We start from the raw sequence: 15859 nt of genomic DNA, 5'->3' as shown, positions 1-15859 counted from the left end.
TAGTAGATACACAAAAGACAGAGATAAAGGAATCTAAGCATACCACTACAGGAAAGCATCAAATCAGAAAGGAAGCAAGAGAAGAAAGGAACAGAAGAACAATAAAACAGCCAGGAAACAAGTAACAAGATGGCAATAAGTACATACCTATCAATAATTACTTTAAATGAAAAAGAACTAAATTCTCCAATCAAAAGACAGAGTGGCTGAATGGATTAAAAAAAAAAAAGGTCCATCTATGCTGCCTACAAGAGACTCACTTCAGATGTAAAGGCACACAGACTGAAAGTGAAAGGATAGGAAAAATATATTCCATGCAAATGAAAACCAAAACAAGCTGGGGTGGCTATACTTATATCAGATAATATAGAGTTTAAAACAGTCTGTAGTAAGAGGTAAAGAAGATCATTACATAGGTACAATGGGGTCAATCTAACAAGAGGATATAACATTTGTAAATATTTATGAACACAACATAAGAGCACCTAAGTGTATACAGCAAATATCAACAGACCTGATGAGAGAAATAAAAAGCAATACAATAACATTAGGTGACTTTAATACCACAGTTTCATGAATGGACAGATCATCCAGACAGGAAATCAATAAGGAAACACTGGTTTTAAACATGTTAAAGCAAATGAACATAACAGATATATACAGAACATTCCATCCAAAAGTAACAGAATACACATTCTTCTCAAGTGCACATGAAACATTCTCCAGGGTTGATCATTTGTTAGGCCACAAAACAAGTCTTAATAAATTTAAGACTGAAGTCATACCAAGCATCTTTTCTGACCACAATGGTATAAAACTAGAAATCAATCAGAAGAATAAAACTGGAAAAATCACAAATATATGAATATTAAATAACATAGTACCGAACAACCAATGAATCAAAGAAGTAATCAAGAGAAATTTTAAAATACCTTGAAACAAACGAAAATGGAATACAACACACCAAAACCCATAAGATGTGCCAAAAGCAGTTTGAAGAGGAAGTTCATAGCAATAAATGCCTACTTCAAGAAACAAGAAAAATCCCAAGGATTTTACACCACCTCAAGGAACTAGAAAAAGAAGAATAAAGCCCAAAGTTAGTAGAAGGAAGAAAATAACAATGAGCAGAATGGAAATAACTGCTCTAAAGACCAAAAAAAAAAAAGATTTTAGAAAAGATCAATGAAACTAAGAACTGGTTTTTCAAAAAAGATAACAAAATTGACAAACTGTTAGTGAAACTCACGAGAGAGAGAGAGAGAGAGAGAGAGCACTCAAATAAAATCTGAAATGAAAGAGGAGAAATTACAACTGATACCATAGAAATACAAAGGATCCTAAGAGATTACTATGAACAATTATATATCAACAAATTGGACAACCCAGAAGAAATGGAAAGTGTCCAAGAAACATATAACCTAACAGGATGAATCATGAAGAAACAGAAAATCTGAACAGACCAAATACTAGTAAGGAGATTGAATTAGTAATTAAAAACCTCCCAAGAAAAAAAGTCTAGGGCCAGATGGCTTCATGGGTGAATTCTACAAAACATTAAAAGAATTAATACCAATCCTTCTCAAACTCTTCCAAAAACCAGAAGAGGAAGGAACACTTCCAAACTCATTTTATGAGGCCTGTATTACCCTGATACCAAACCAGAAAAGGATGCCACAAGAAAAGGAAATTACAGGCCAATATCCCTGATGAACATATATGAAAAAAACCTCAATAAAATATAGGCAAACAGAATTCAACAATACATTAAAAGGATCATGCACCATGATCAAGTGGGATTTATTCTAGGGATGCAAGGATGGTTCAACATCCACAAATCAATCACTGTGATACAGTACAGTAACAAAATGAAGGATGAAAATCACATGATCATCTCAATAGATGCAGAAAAAGCACCTGACAAAATTCAACATCCATTTATGATAAAAACTGGGTATAGTGGGTATAGAGGTATTACGTTGAGGTATACATACCGCAACATAATAAGGGCCATATATGATAAGCCCACAGCTAACATACTCAATGGTGAAAAGCTGAAAGCTTTTTTCTTCTAATATCAGGAACAAGCTAAGGATGCTACTCTTACCACTTTTATTAAACATGGATTTAGAAATCCTATCCAGAGTAATCAGGTAAGAAAAAGAAAAGGCATCCAAATCAGAAAGAAAGAAGTCAAACTCAATATCTGCCAATGACATGATATTATAGAAAACTCTAGACTCCACCAAAAAACTTAAAACTAATAAAACAGTACAGTTGCAGCATACAATATCAATACAGTTGACACTTGAACAACAGAGGTTTGAACTGCATGGATCCACTTACACATTACTTTTTCTCAATAAATACACACTACAGTACCACACAATCTTGGTGGTTGAATCTGTGGATGCAGAGTGCCAGCTATAAAGTTATATGCAGATTTTTGACTGTGTGTGGGGGGGGCGGGGGAGTCAGTGCCCCAAACCCCATGATGTTCAAGGGTCAATTATATATAAAAACCTACTGGGTTTCTATACACTAATAACACAACAGCAAAAAAAAAAAAAAAAGGAGGTGAAAGGCCTGTACAATGAAAACTGTAAGACACTGATGAAAGAAACTGAAGATGACACAAATAAATGCATAGATATTCCATGCTCATGTACTGCAAAAATTAATGTTTTAAAAATGTCAATACTACCAAAAGCAATCTACAGATTCAATGCAATCCCTATCAAAATTCCAATAGCATTTTTCACAGAAATACAATAAATAATCCTAAAATTTGTAAAGACCCACAAAAGACTCTGAGTAGCCAAAGCCATCTTGAGAAGGAAGAACAAATCTGGACTCATCACACTCCCTTATTTCAAACAATATTACAAGTTATAGTAATCAAAACAGCACAGTATTGGCATTAAAGAGACACATCAATCAATGGAACAGAAGAGAGAGCCCAGAAATAAACCCATGCATATATAGTCAATTAATTTGCAACAAATGAGCCAAGAATATACAATGCAGAAAGGACAGTCTCTTCAATAAATGGTGCTGCATGCAAAAGAATGAAACTGGACCATTCTCTTACACCATACACAAAAATTAACTCAAAATGGACCAAATGTTTGAACATAAGACCTGAAATAAGTGGTAAGTTCCTTGATATCAGTCTTGGTGATAATTTTTTGCATTTGACATGAAAAGCAAAGGCAATAAAAGCAGAAATAAACAAGTGGGACTATGTCAAATTAAAAAGCTGCACAGCAAAGGACATCACTGAATGGGAGAAAATATTTTCAAATCATTTTTCTTATATGGGGTTAATATACAAAATATATAAAGAATGCATACAACTTAATAGCAAAAAAACAAACAGTACAACTAAAAAATAAACACTTTTCCAAAGAAGACATATAGATGGCCAACAGACACATGAAAAGGTACTCACGTCACTAATCATCAGGAAAATGTAAGTCAAAGCCACAATGAGATATCACCTCACACCTGTTAGAATGGCTATTATCAAAAAGACAACAGGGCTTCCCTGGTGGCGCAGTGGTTGAGAGTCCGCCTGCTGATGCAGGGGACACGGGTTCGTGCCCCGGTCCGGGAAGATCCCACATGCCGCAAAGAGGCTGGGCCCGTGAGCCACGGCCGCTGAGCCTGCGCGTCCGGAGCCTGTGCTCTGCAGCGGGAGAGGCCACAGCAGTGAGAGGCCTGCGTACCGCAAAAACGAAAACAAAAACAAAAAAAACAAACCAAAAAAGACAACAAATAACAAGTGTTGGTGAGGATGTGGAGAAAATGATCACCTGTGCACTGATGGTGGGAATATAAATTGGTGCAGCCACGATGGAAAACTATGGAGGTTCCTCAAAAATAAAAATAGAACTACCACACAATCCAGCAATTCTACTTCTGTGTATTCATCCAAAGTAAATGAAAATACTGTGTCAAAATGATATCTGCACCCCCATGTTCATAGCAGCATTATTTACAATAGCCAAGATATGGAAACAAACTAAGCATCCATCAATGGATGAAAGGATGAAGAAAAGGTGGAATATATACACAACTGCTGTATATTATTCAGCCATGAAAAAAATAAATAAAATTTCATCATTTGCAACAACATGGATGGACCTTGAGGGCATACTAAGTGAAATAAGCCAAAGAAAGACAAATACTACATGGTCTCACTTTATATGTGGAATCTAAAAAACAAAACAATAAAAAACAAACAAAAAAAACAAAACCAAAAAACTCCTTTGCTCATGGATACAAAAAAACTGGTGGCAGATTGGGAGGTCAAGGGGGTAAAAAAACACAAACTTCCAGTTATAAAATAAATAAGTCATGAGAATGTAATGTACAGCATGGTGACTCTAGCTAATAGCACTGTATTGTACATTTGAAAGTTGCTAAGAGAGTCTTTGTTTTTAAATTTAATTTTCTTTTCTCTCTCTCTCTCTCTCAGTCTTGCCCGTGAGGCATGCAGGATCTTAGTTCCCTGACCAGGGATCGAACCCATGCCCCCTGCATTGGGATAATGGACTCTTAACCACTGGACCACCAGGGAAGTCCTGAGACTAAGTTTTAAAAGTTCTCATCCCAAGAAAATAAAATTGTAACTATGTATGCTGAAGGATGTTAACTAGACTTACTGTGGTGATCATTTCACAATATATACAAATATCAACTCATTATGTTTGAATATTACATGTCAATTATATCAATTAAATTTTTAAAAAATTTAGAAAGGGATGAAATGATAATACATGCTACATAGTGGGTGAACCCTGAAAACATGCTAAGTAAAAGAAGCCAGATTCACAAGGTTACATATTTATGATTCCTTTTATGTGAAACACCCAGAATAGGTAAATCCATAGAGACAGCTGATTGGTGACTGCCAGGGGCTGGGAGCAGGAGGGTATAGGGAACAAATGCTAAATGGGTGTATTAGTCAGGGTTCTCCAGAGAAATAGTACTAACTGGTGTTTAAGGAATTGGCTGACACCATTGTGAGGGTTGGCAAGTTTAAAATGTGCGAAGTAAGAGGTTGGCAGGCTGAAATTCCAATAAGGGTTGATGTTGTGGTTTTGAGTCCAAAGGCCGGAAACTGAGGCAGAGTTTTTATGCTGCAGACTGGAGGCCAAATTCCTTCTTCCTTGGGGAACCTCAGACTTTTATCTTAAGGCCTTCAACTAATTAGATGAGACCCACCCACATTACAAAGAGTATTCTGCTTTATTCACAGTCTACTGATTTAAATGTTAATAACACCTTCATAGCAACATCTAGATTTGTGTGTGACCAAACAGTTGGGCACCACAGCCTACCCAAGTTGACACATAAAATTAACCATCACAATGGGAATGGGCAGTGAATTAGCCCATCAGCAGCATCTATCAGAGGCATCATTACTTCTTCATATTTATATGGCGAGAAGACCTTTAAACTGATCCTAAGTAAGCACTACAACCTTGAAGGCTAAGGTGGTTTTAGCTTTGTTATTGTTTTGTATAAAAAGAAAATCAGTTTTTCTAGTATTCTTTCAGTTGATGTGAAATTCATGTACATAAAATTAACCATTTTAAAGTGTACAATTCAGGGGCATTTAGTACACTCATAATATTGTGTAAGGGGATGTAGGTATAGCTGATTCACTTTGCTGTACAGCAGAAACTAACACAACAATGTAAAGCAACTACACTCCAATAAAAATTTTAAAAAATTAAATTAAAAAACAATGTTGGGCTTCCCTGGTGGCGCAGTGGTTGAGAGTCCGCCTGCCGATGCGGGGGACATGGGTTCGTGCCCCGGTCCAGGAAGATCCCACATGCCGTGGAGCGGCTGGGCCCGTTGAGCCATGGCGGCTGAGCCTGCGCGTCCGGAGCCTGTGCTCCACAACAGGAGAGGCCACAACAGTGAGAGGCCCGCGTACAGCAAAAAATAAATAAATAAATAAAAAACAATGTTGTGTAACCACCACATCTATCAAGTTCCAAAACATTTTCATTACCACAAAAAAAAAGCCCATACCCACCGTGATGGTTAATTTTAATGTGTCAACTTGGGTTGACAGATGGCAGAGAGAAAATTAGGTTACTGACATAGGTGAACTGCTAGTAGTACCTCCAGACTACTTCCATATGAGAAAAATAAATCCTTACTTGCTTAAGCTGTGTTAGGTTTTCTGCTACTTATGGCTGAAAGCAATTCTAAATGATACAACGGAAGAAATAACAGTAAATCCAAAAAAGGAAGAAGTTTAAAGGGGGAGAATAATTTGAATACAACTAGACAAAAAATAATAAATTAGATACATAAAAATTGTGAGAAAGGAAAAATCTATTACTTTTGAAGGTAATATGGTGGTATTCTTGGAAACACAGTAGAGTCAACTAAAAAACTGTGATAGTAAGAATTCAACAAGATAGTGGGAACAAAACAAATATAAAGATAACTTTCATTTATACCAAAAACAAACAGAAGATATAATGGGGAAAAGATGGTACAGTTGACCCTCGAACAAGGTCGGGGTTAGGGGGGCTGACTCCCTGCACAGTTGAAAATCTGCATATAACTTTACAGTTGGACATCCATATCTGCAGTTCTACATCCATGGATTCAACTAACCATGGATTGTGTAGTACTGTAGTATTTACTGGAAAACAAAATCCACATATAAAGTGGCCCTGTGTAGTTCAAATCTGTGTTGTTCAATGGTCAACTATGTTTACAATTGCAACAAAAATGATAAAATACTGAGGAATAAACTTTACAACTAAGACCTCTACGAACAAAGCTTTAAAACAGTAGTGAGGGCTTCCCTGGTGGCACAGTGGTTAAGAACCTGCCTGCCAATGCAGGGAACATGGGTTCAAGCCCTGGTCTGGGAAGATCCCACATGCCGCGGAGCAACTAAGCCCGTGAGCCACAACTGCTGAGCCTGCGCGTCTGGAGCCTGTGCTCCGCAACGGGAGAGGCCGTGACAGTGAGAGGCCTGCGCACTGCGATGAAGAGTGGCCCCCACTCGCCGCAACTGGAGAAAGCCCTCGCACAGAAATGAAGACCCAACACAGCCAAAAATAAATAAATAAATTTATTTTTTAAAAAAACCAGTAGTGAATTCAAAAGAATAGTTAAGCAAATAAAAGGCATGTCATGTTCCCGGATAAGACATAATACCATAAAGAGTTGAGTCTCACTAATATATAAATGGCATATGATCCCTATAAAAATGCCAACAGTTTTCTTTCATACACAGACTGATTCTAAAGTTCATATGAAAAGATTAATAAGAGCCAGAAAACTAACAGAGAAAGCAATGAGGGGAGACTACCGCTACCAGACATTAAATATAATTTTAAACTGATTTAAACAGTGTGATTCTGATGCTTGATTACACATTCCATGGAACACATCAGAAGATCCAGAAATAGCCCCAAACATATGTAGAAATTTACTACACATAAAGGTGGTATCAAAGATCAGTGGGGGGTGGTGCTTCCCTGGTAGCACAGTGGTTAAGAATCCGCCTGCCAATGCAGGGGACACGGGTTCAAGCGCTGGTCCGGGAAGATCCCACATGCTGCAGAGCAACTAAGCCTGTGTGCCACAACTACTGAGCCTGTGTTCTAGAGCCCGTGAGCCACAACTACTGAAGCCCATGCACCTAGAGCCCATGCTCCTCAACAAGAGAGGCCACCGCAATAAGAAGTCCGCACACTGCAATGAAGAGTTGCCCCTGCTCGCCACAATTAGAGAAAGCCTGTGCGCAGCTACGAAGACCCAATGCAGCCGGAAAAAAAAAAAAAAAATCAGTGGGGAAAAGACAGGCTTTTTAATTAATGGTGTTGGAACAACAGGAAAACAAACTGAATACCTTACACTGTAATAGAATAAACTTCTAATAAATAAAAGATTTGAAAGTAAAAATACTCATAAAAGTACTAGAAGAAAAACATCAGAAAATTCAAATACAGACTTGGAGTAAAGAAAGCATTTCTAATTAAGACTAGGGAATTACCTGGCGGTCCAATGGTTAGGACTCAGTGCTTTCACTGCCAAGGGCCCGGTTCAATCCCTGCTGAGGGAACTAAAATCCCACATGCCGCACAGCACAGCCAGGAAAAAAAAGGGCACTGGGGCTAAAAACACAAAGCTTCAAAGGAAAGGCTAATAAGTTCAAATACATAAATGTAAAAGCTTTCCTTATTACAAAAAACAAAAAAACAAAGATAAATGGTAGGGACTTCCCTGGTGGCACAGTGGTTAAGAATCCACCTGCCAATGCAGGGGACACGCGTTCAAGCCCTGGTCCAGGATGATCTCACACGCCGCACAGCAACTAAGCCTGCATGTCGCAACTATTGAGCCTGCGCTCTAGAGCCTGAGAGCCACAACTACTGAGCCCGCATGCCTAGAGCCCGTGCTCTGCAACAAGAGCAGGCACTGCAACAAGAAGCCCGCACACCACAATGAAGAGTAGCCCTCGCTCACCACAACTAGAGAAAGCCCGCACGCAGCAACAAAGACCCAACACGCCAAAAAAACAAATAACTTAAAAATAATAAATGGTAAAGTGGATAAAAATACATTTGCAACTTGTGAGACAAAGAGCTAATTTCCCTAATAAATAAAGACTTCCTTGGATCTGAAAGACTCCAACAATCCAGCAGAAAAAAAATGGGCAAAGCACACAAAGAAATCACGAAAAAAAAATACAAAAGACTCCTACACACAAAGATGTTTAACCTTATCTGTAATAAAGGCAAATCAAAATGATTCAGTGGACCACGTTCACCTATCAACTTGGCAAAAAAGAAAAAGGTTGGCAATGCAACACTGAGACTATGGCAAACAAACCCTCTATTTTATAATATTACTGGTAGGAATATAAATTGATGAAAACTCTTAGCAACTTAGCAACGTCTGTTAAAATTTTAAATGTGTATATCTTTTGACCTAGCAATCACATTTCTCAAATTTATCCTGCAGCTATATCTGCCCACAAGGGAAATGACATGTACTACTGTACTGCAGTACTGTTCATAATAGCAAAACACTGGCAATGAACTAGAAATCCATCACAAGGGACTGGTTAAATGAAGTAAAGTACATCCCCGCGAACACAATGACACTGTAATGGAGACTATCAGAGAATAAGATCTCCACGATTCATTATGACGTGAGAAAAGCCAGGTACAGAACTGTGTTTGTGGTGGCTACCTTTTATGTATAAAACAAAAGAGGGGAAGGAGATTAAATTGATCTATAGATTCAACACAATCCCAATCAAAATTTCATAGGATTTTTTGGGTAAAAATTGACAAACTGATTCTAAAATTTAAATGGAAATGCAAAGAACCTAAAATAGCCAAAATGAGAAAGAAAAATAAAGTCGGAGAAGCTAACATTACTTGATCTGGAGAATTATTATAAAGCTATATAGTAATCAAAACAGCATGATATTGGCCTAAAGACAGAAAATAGGTCAGTGAACAGAGTAAAAAGTCCAGAAATGAATCCACGTATATATGAACAACCAATTTTTGACAAAGGTACAAAGGAAATGAAATAGAGAAAGGATAGCCTTGTCAAAAAATGGTGCTGGAACATTTGGATATTCACACGTAAAAAAAACAAAACAATGAGCTTGGATCCATACCTCAAGAGTAGCAAAAGATTTGAACAGATGCTTCAACAAAGAAGATATTCAGGAGTGATGTTACCAAGATGGCAACATCGGTTGTTCCCGACTTCACTCCCCCTCATAAGGAGATCAACTAACAACCATTCATTGACAAGGCTCCACTGAGAGGATCCTAGAAGGCTGGAGAGAGGCTAAAGCACCCCCCTGCAACACAGACCAAGACAGACCTCCTTAGAAGGGTAAGAGGAGTGGTTACACGCTGATCACACTGCCCCTCTCCCCAAGGCAGCATGGCCCCACTCTGAGGGGTCTCCCTGAGCCTAAAGTTCCTGCCGTGGAAAAAGAGCCCAGGGTGCACACCCAGCTCCTCCAGCATTCTGGGTTGTTTCTTGGGAGCTTACACTCTGGTCTTGCCCCACAGGGACTGTGGGTAGATCTGCAGTGCTTGACCACTGGAAATCTGACTGTGATGGAGAGGGGAGAGGGGCTTGCAACAGCCAGTGCTCAGATCTTGGCAGAATGAGTTTCTACCTGTAGCACACAAGTGACAGCCCCAAGCGGCGGCTGTGCTCACCTGCAGAGCCAAGAAAGTAGCACACCCTGACCAGGGAGTTCAGTGGGGTACAGATCTGTCTGACTGCAGTCTTCAAACAAAGAGCTTTGCAGCCCTGCAACCTGGCTTTCCCCACAGGGGCAGGGGAGCTGTGTCACAGCCAGCATGCTGATTGTAGCTCCCAGTCCCTCTAGACCAGAAAGTCTGACCTGGTTCCACTGTGAGGCTGCTTGGAACTAGCCTGGGCAGGGGAACTAAGTTGTAGCCCCACCCACTGCTGAACAGAGCCTTCGGTCCACTCGACCAGGGAATCTAACCACAGCACTCAGGAACCTGTGTAACCCGCCCAATAGCCCTGCTTACAGTGGTACCTGAACAAAGAGCACAGCCTCTGGCTTCATCTACAGAGCAAAAGCAGTAGCCCCATCTTGCCAGGAATTCAGTGCACAGTCTTGCCTGATTCAGGTTCCCAAACAAAAGGCGGTGCACCCCCTGGAGCCTGTCCTGCTGCCCCATCAGGGCAAGAAAGCTACTTCACAGTGCCATCTAGTGCTGAGCACAGCGCCTAGTTCCAATCATCTCGTAAGCCTGGCCAGAGTACCATCTCACAGCCTTGCCTGGGCCGGGAACCAAGCCGGCAGGCCTATCTCACTGTTCTCAGCCAGGGGCATTCCCCCATTTCCCAACCCCAAAGCTCAGGCAGTGTCCTCACGGAAAAATAAACCCTGATGGTAAACCCCACCTGTTTATTACCAGCAGACACATCCAGAAGCCCAAACTGAGCTGACTGGTGAGGAAATGTCTCAACCAAAGTGAATAAAGTCTGGAAGAGGAACCTGCTAACTCAAGTGAGGAGACAACAACATAAGGAATCATGGGCCATGAAAAATCAGGTAAACATGACATCACCACAGGAAACTAATAAAGCTCTGATAACTGATCCTGAAGAAATGGAGATTTACCAGCTGTAAGATAAAGAATTCAGAATAGTCCTCTTAAAGTGGCTTAGTAAACTACAAGAACACACAGGCAACTAAATGAAATTAGGAAAACATTGCATGAGCAAAACAAGAAGTTCAACAAAGTAACAGAAGCCCTCAACAAACAGATACCAAGAAATCCTAGAGCTGAAAAATACAATGAGTGAACTGAAGAATTCAATAAAGAGCTTCAAAAGTAGACTTAACCAAGCAGAAGAAAGAATCAATGTTCTAGAAAACAGGACATTTGAAATCCCGTCACAGGACCAAAAGAAAAAAGAATTTTAAAAAGTGAAGAAGGTATGTGGGACTTAAGGGACACAATCAAAACAATAACTGCATTGTGGGAATTCCAGCAGGAAAAGAGAAATAGAAAGGGTAAGAAAGTATATTTAACGCAATAATGGCTGAAAACTTCCCAAACCTGGGGAAAGAAATGGATATCCAGATCCATGAGGCCCAAAGGAACCAAATATGTTGAACGCAAATAGGGCTACACCAAGGCACACTATAATTAAACCATCAAAAGTCAAAGACGGGGCTTCCCTGCTGGCGCAGTGGTTGAGAGTCCACCTGCCGATGCAGGGGACATGGGTTTGTGCCCCGGTCCGGGAAGATCCCACATGCCGCAAAGCGGCTGGGCCTGTGAGCCATGGCTGCTGGGCCTGCGCGTCTGGAGCCTGTGTTCCGCAAAGGGAGAGGCCACAACAGTGAGAGGCCTGCGTATTGCAAAAAAAAGTCAAAGATGAGGAAAGAATTCTAAAAGCAGCAAGAGAAAAAAGAGAAGTTATATAAAAGGGAAGCTCCGTAAGGCTATAGGTGGATCTCTCAACAGAAATTTTTCAGGCCAGGAGAGAATGGAATGATATATTCAAAATATTGAAAGAAAAAAAACCTGTTAACCAAAAATTCTATATACCTGGCAAAGCTGTCCTTCAGAAATGAAGGAGAATAATTCAATAACAAAACAAACAAAAAAACAACCCAATCAAAAAATGGGCAGAAGACCTAAATAGACATTTCTCCAAAGAAGATTTACAGATGGCAAATAAGCACATGAAAAGATGCTCAACACTGGTAATTATTAGAGAAATACAAATCAAAACTACAATGAGGTATCACCTCACACCAGTGTGAATGGCCATCATTAAAAAGTCTACAAATAGGGCTTCTCTGGCGGCACAGTCGTTGAGAATCTGCCCGGCAATGCAGGGGACACAGGTTCGAGCCCTGGTATGGGAGGATCCCACGTGCCGTGGAGCAACTAGGCCCGTGAGCCACAACTACTGAGCCTGCGCGTCTGGAGCTTGTGCTCTGCAACAAGAGAGGCCGCGATAGTGAGAGGCCCGCGCACCACAATGAAGTGTGGCCCCCACTTGCCGCAACTAGAGAAAGCCCTCACCCAGAAACGAAGACCCAACACAGCCGTAAATAAATTAATTAAAATTTTAAAAAAGTCTACAAATAATAAATGCTGGAGAGAGTGTGGAAAATAGGGAACCCTCCTACATTGTTGGTGGGAATGTAAATTGGTGCTGTCACTATGGAAAACTGTATGAGGTTCCTTAAAAACTAAAAATTGAGTTACCATATGATTTGGCGATCCCACTCCTGGATATATACCTGGAGAACACTAATTTGAAAAGACACATGCACCCCAATGTTCATGGCAGCACTATTTACAATAACCAAGACATGGAAGCAACCTAAACATCCATCAACAGATGAATGGATAAAGAAGACATGGTATGTATGTGTATATGTGTATAACATATGCACATTTACACATGTACACACACACACACACACACACACACACACTGGAATACTACTCAGCCATAGAAAAGAATGAAATAATGCCATTTGCAGCAACATGGATGGACCTAGAGATTATCATACTAAGTGAAATAAGTCAGAAAGAGAAAGACAAATACCATATATCACTTATATGTGGAATCTAAAATAGGTACAAATGAACTTATTTACAAAACAGAAACAGAAGCACAGACATAGAAAACAAACTTTTGGTTACCAAGGGGAGGAGGGAGGGGGGAGAGGGATAAATTAGGAGGTTGAGATTAACAGATACACAATACTACATATAAAGTAGATAAAGCAAGGTCCTACTGTATAGCACAGGGAACTATATTCAATATCTTGGAATAAACTATAAAGGAAAAGTACATGAAAAAGACTATATATATAGTTTTACATACATAAAAATATATATTCATATATATATACAAAAAACTGAATCACTTTTCTGTACACCAGAAACTAACACAACATTGTAAATTAACTATCCTTCCACTTAAAACAAAGATTTAAAAAAAAGAAATAAAGGAGAGATGAAAGACTTTTCCAAACAAAAGGTGAAGGCATTCACCACTAGACCTGTCTTACAAGAAATGCTAAAGTAAAAGGACACAAATTAACATCACAAAAACATAATAAGGCAGCATAAAACTCACCGGTAATGGTATATATATATATACACACATACATGCAAAAAGTTAAGAGTCTGTAATATGGTAATGGTGGTGCAAAATTCACTTACAACTCTAGTTTAAAAGTTAAAAAACAAATATAGTGGGTTTCCCTGGTGGCGCAGTGGTTGAGAATCTGCCTGCCAAGGCAGGGGACATGGGTTCGAGCCCTGGTCTGGGAAGATCCCACATGCTGCGGAGCAACTGGGCCCGTGAGCCACAATTACTGAGCCTGCGCTCCGCAACAACAGAGGCCGCGATAGTGAGAGGCCTGCGCACCGTGATGAAGAATGGCCCCCGCTCGCCTCAACTAGAGAAAGCCCATGCACAGAAATGAAGACCCAACACAGCCATAAATAAATAAATACATTAAAAAAAAAACATAGTAAAAATAACCATAGCTACAATAATATGCTGTTGGTCACACAATATAAAAAATATGTAAAATGTAACATCAATAACCTAAATTGTGAGGGGGTGAGAAGTAAAAATTGTAAAGTTTAGGAATGCTATTGAAGCTAAGTTGTTATCAACTTTAAAATGGGTGTTATAACTTTAAGATATTTTATGGGACTTCGCTGGTGGCACAGTGATTAAGAATCTGCCTACCAATGCAGGGGACATGGGTTTGAGGCCTGGTGTGGGAAGATCCCACATGCTGTGGAGCAACTAGGCCCATGCGCCACAACTACTGAGCCTGTGCTCTAAAGCCCAAGAGCCACAGCTATCAAGTCTGCGTGACCAGAGCCCGTGCTCCGCAACAAGATAAGTCACCAATGATAAACCTACACACTGCAACTAGACAAAGCCCATGCGCAGCAATGAAGACCCAATGCAACAAAAAAGAAAAAAAAAACGATATTTTATGTAAGCTTCATAGTAACCACAAGCAAAAATCCTGTAGTATTAAACAAAAGAACATGATAAAGAAGTCAAAGCAGGTGATGAGCAGAAGATGGCAGAAGAGTAAGACGCGGAGATCACCTTCCAACCCACAGATACACCAGAAATACAACTACACGAGGAACAACTCCTACAGAACACCTACTGAACGCTGGCAGAAGACCTCAGACCTCCCAAAAGGCAAGAAACTCCCCATGTACCTGGGTAGGGCAAAAGAAAAACGAATAAACAGAGACAACAGGATAGGGACAGGACCTGCACCAGTGGGAGGGAGCCGTGAAGGAGGAAAGGTTTCCACACACTAGGAAGCCCCTTCGCGGGCGGAGACTGCGGGTGGCGGAGGGGGAAGCTTCAGAGCCGCGGAGGACAGCGCAGCAACAGGGGTGCAGCGGGCAAAGTGGAGAGATTCCCGCACAGAGGGTCGGTGCCGACCAGCACTCACCAGCCCTAGATGCTTGTCGGCTCACCCACCAGGGCTTGCGGGGCTGGGAGCTGAGGCTCGGGCTTCCGTCGGATGGCAGGGAGAGGACTGGGGTTGGCGGCGTGAACACAGCCTGCAGGGGGTTAGTGCACCACGGCTAGCCGGAAGGGAGTCCGGAAAAAAGCCTGGACCTGCGGAAGAGACAAGAGACTTTTTCTTCCCTCTTTGTTTCCTGGTGCGCGAGGAGAGGGGATTAAGAGCACCGCTTAAAGGAGCTCCAGAGACGGGAACGAGCCGCGGCTAAAAGCGCGGACCCCGGAGAGGGGCATGACACGCCAAGGCTGCTGCTGCCGCCACCAAGAAGCCTGTGTGCGAGCACAGGTCACTACCCACACCCCCTTCCAGAGAGCCTGTGCAGCCCGCCACTGCCAGGGTCCCCGGATCAAGGGACAACTTCCCGGGAGAACCCACAGCGCGCCTCAGGCTGGTGCAACGTCACTCTGGCCTCTGCCGCCACAGGCTCGCCCCACACTCCATGCCCCTCCCTCCCCCGCAGCCTGAGTGAGCCAGAGCCCCCGAAGCAGCAGCTCCTAAATTTAACCCCATCCTGTCTGAGCGAAGAACAGACGCCTTCCGGCGACCATGCACAGGCAGGGCCAAATTCAAAGCTGAGCCCCGGGAGCTGTGAGAACAAAGAAGAGAAAGGGAAATCTCTCCCAGCAGCCTCAGGAGCAGTGGATTAAATCTCCACAATCAACTTGATGTACCCTGCATCTGTGGAATGAAGAGACAACGAATCATCCCAAATTGAGAAGGTGGACTTTGAGAGCAAGATTTATTATTTATTCCCCT

The 15859-nt window shown here is 41.2% G+C and overlaps 1 long non-coding RNA gene across 3 annotated transcripts in view; it reads right to left on the bottom strand.

Annotated features, from left to right (window-relative positions):
• The window catches only part of LOC111180231 (uncharacterized), a 54165-nt gene that overhangs the window by 11793 nt on the left and 26513 nt on the right, over positions 1-15859 (bottom strand). For all 3 annotated transcript variants that reach the window (XR_002646158.3, XR_016387643.1, XR_002646157.3), the window contains one exon: positions 15029-15198. This is a non-coding gene — a long non-coding RNA (uncharacterized LOC111180231). The remainder of the gene's footprint in view (positions 1-15028; positions 15199-15859) is intronic.

This window comes from Delphinapterus leucas, chromosome 14 (genome assembly GCF_059928025.1).
Source record: "Delphinapterus leucas isolate spDelLeu-1000000601 "Yukka" chromosome 14, BTC_Dleu_Yukka2, whole genome shotgun sequence".
Taxonomy (NCBI): Eukaryota; Metazoa; Chordata; class Mammalia; order Artiodactyla; family Monodontidae; genus Delphinapterus; species Delphinapterus leucas.
This window is presented reverse-complemented; position numbering and strand designations above follow the sequence as displayed.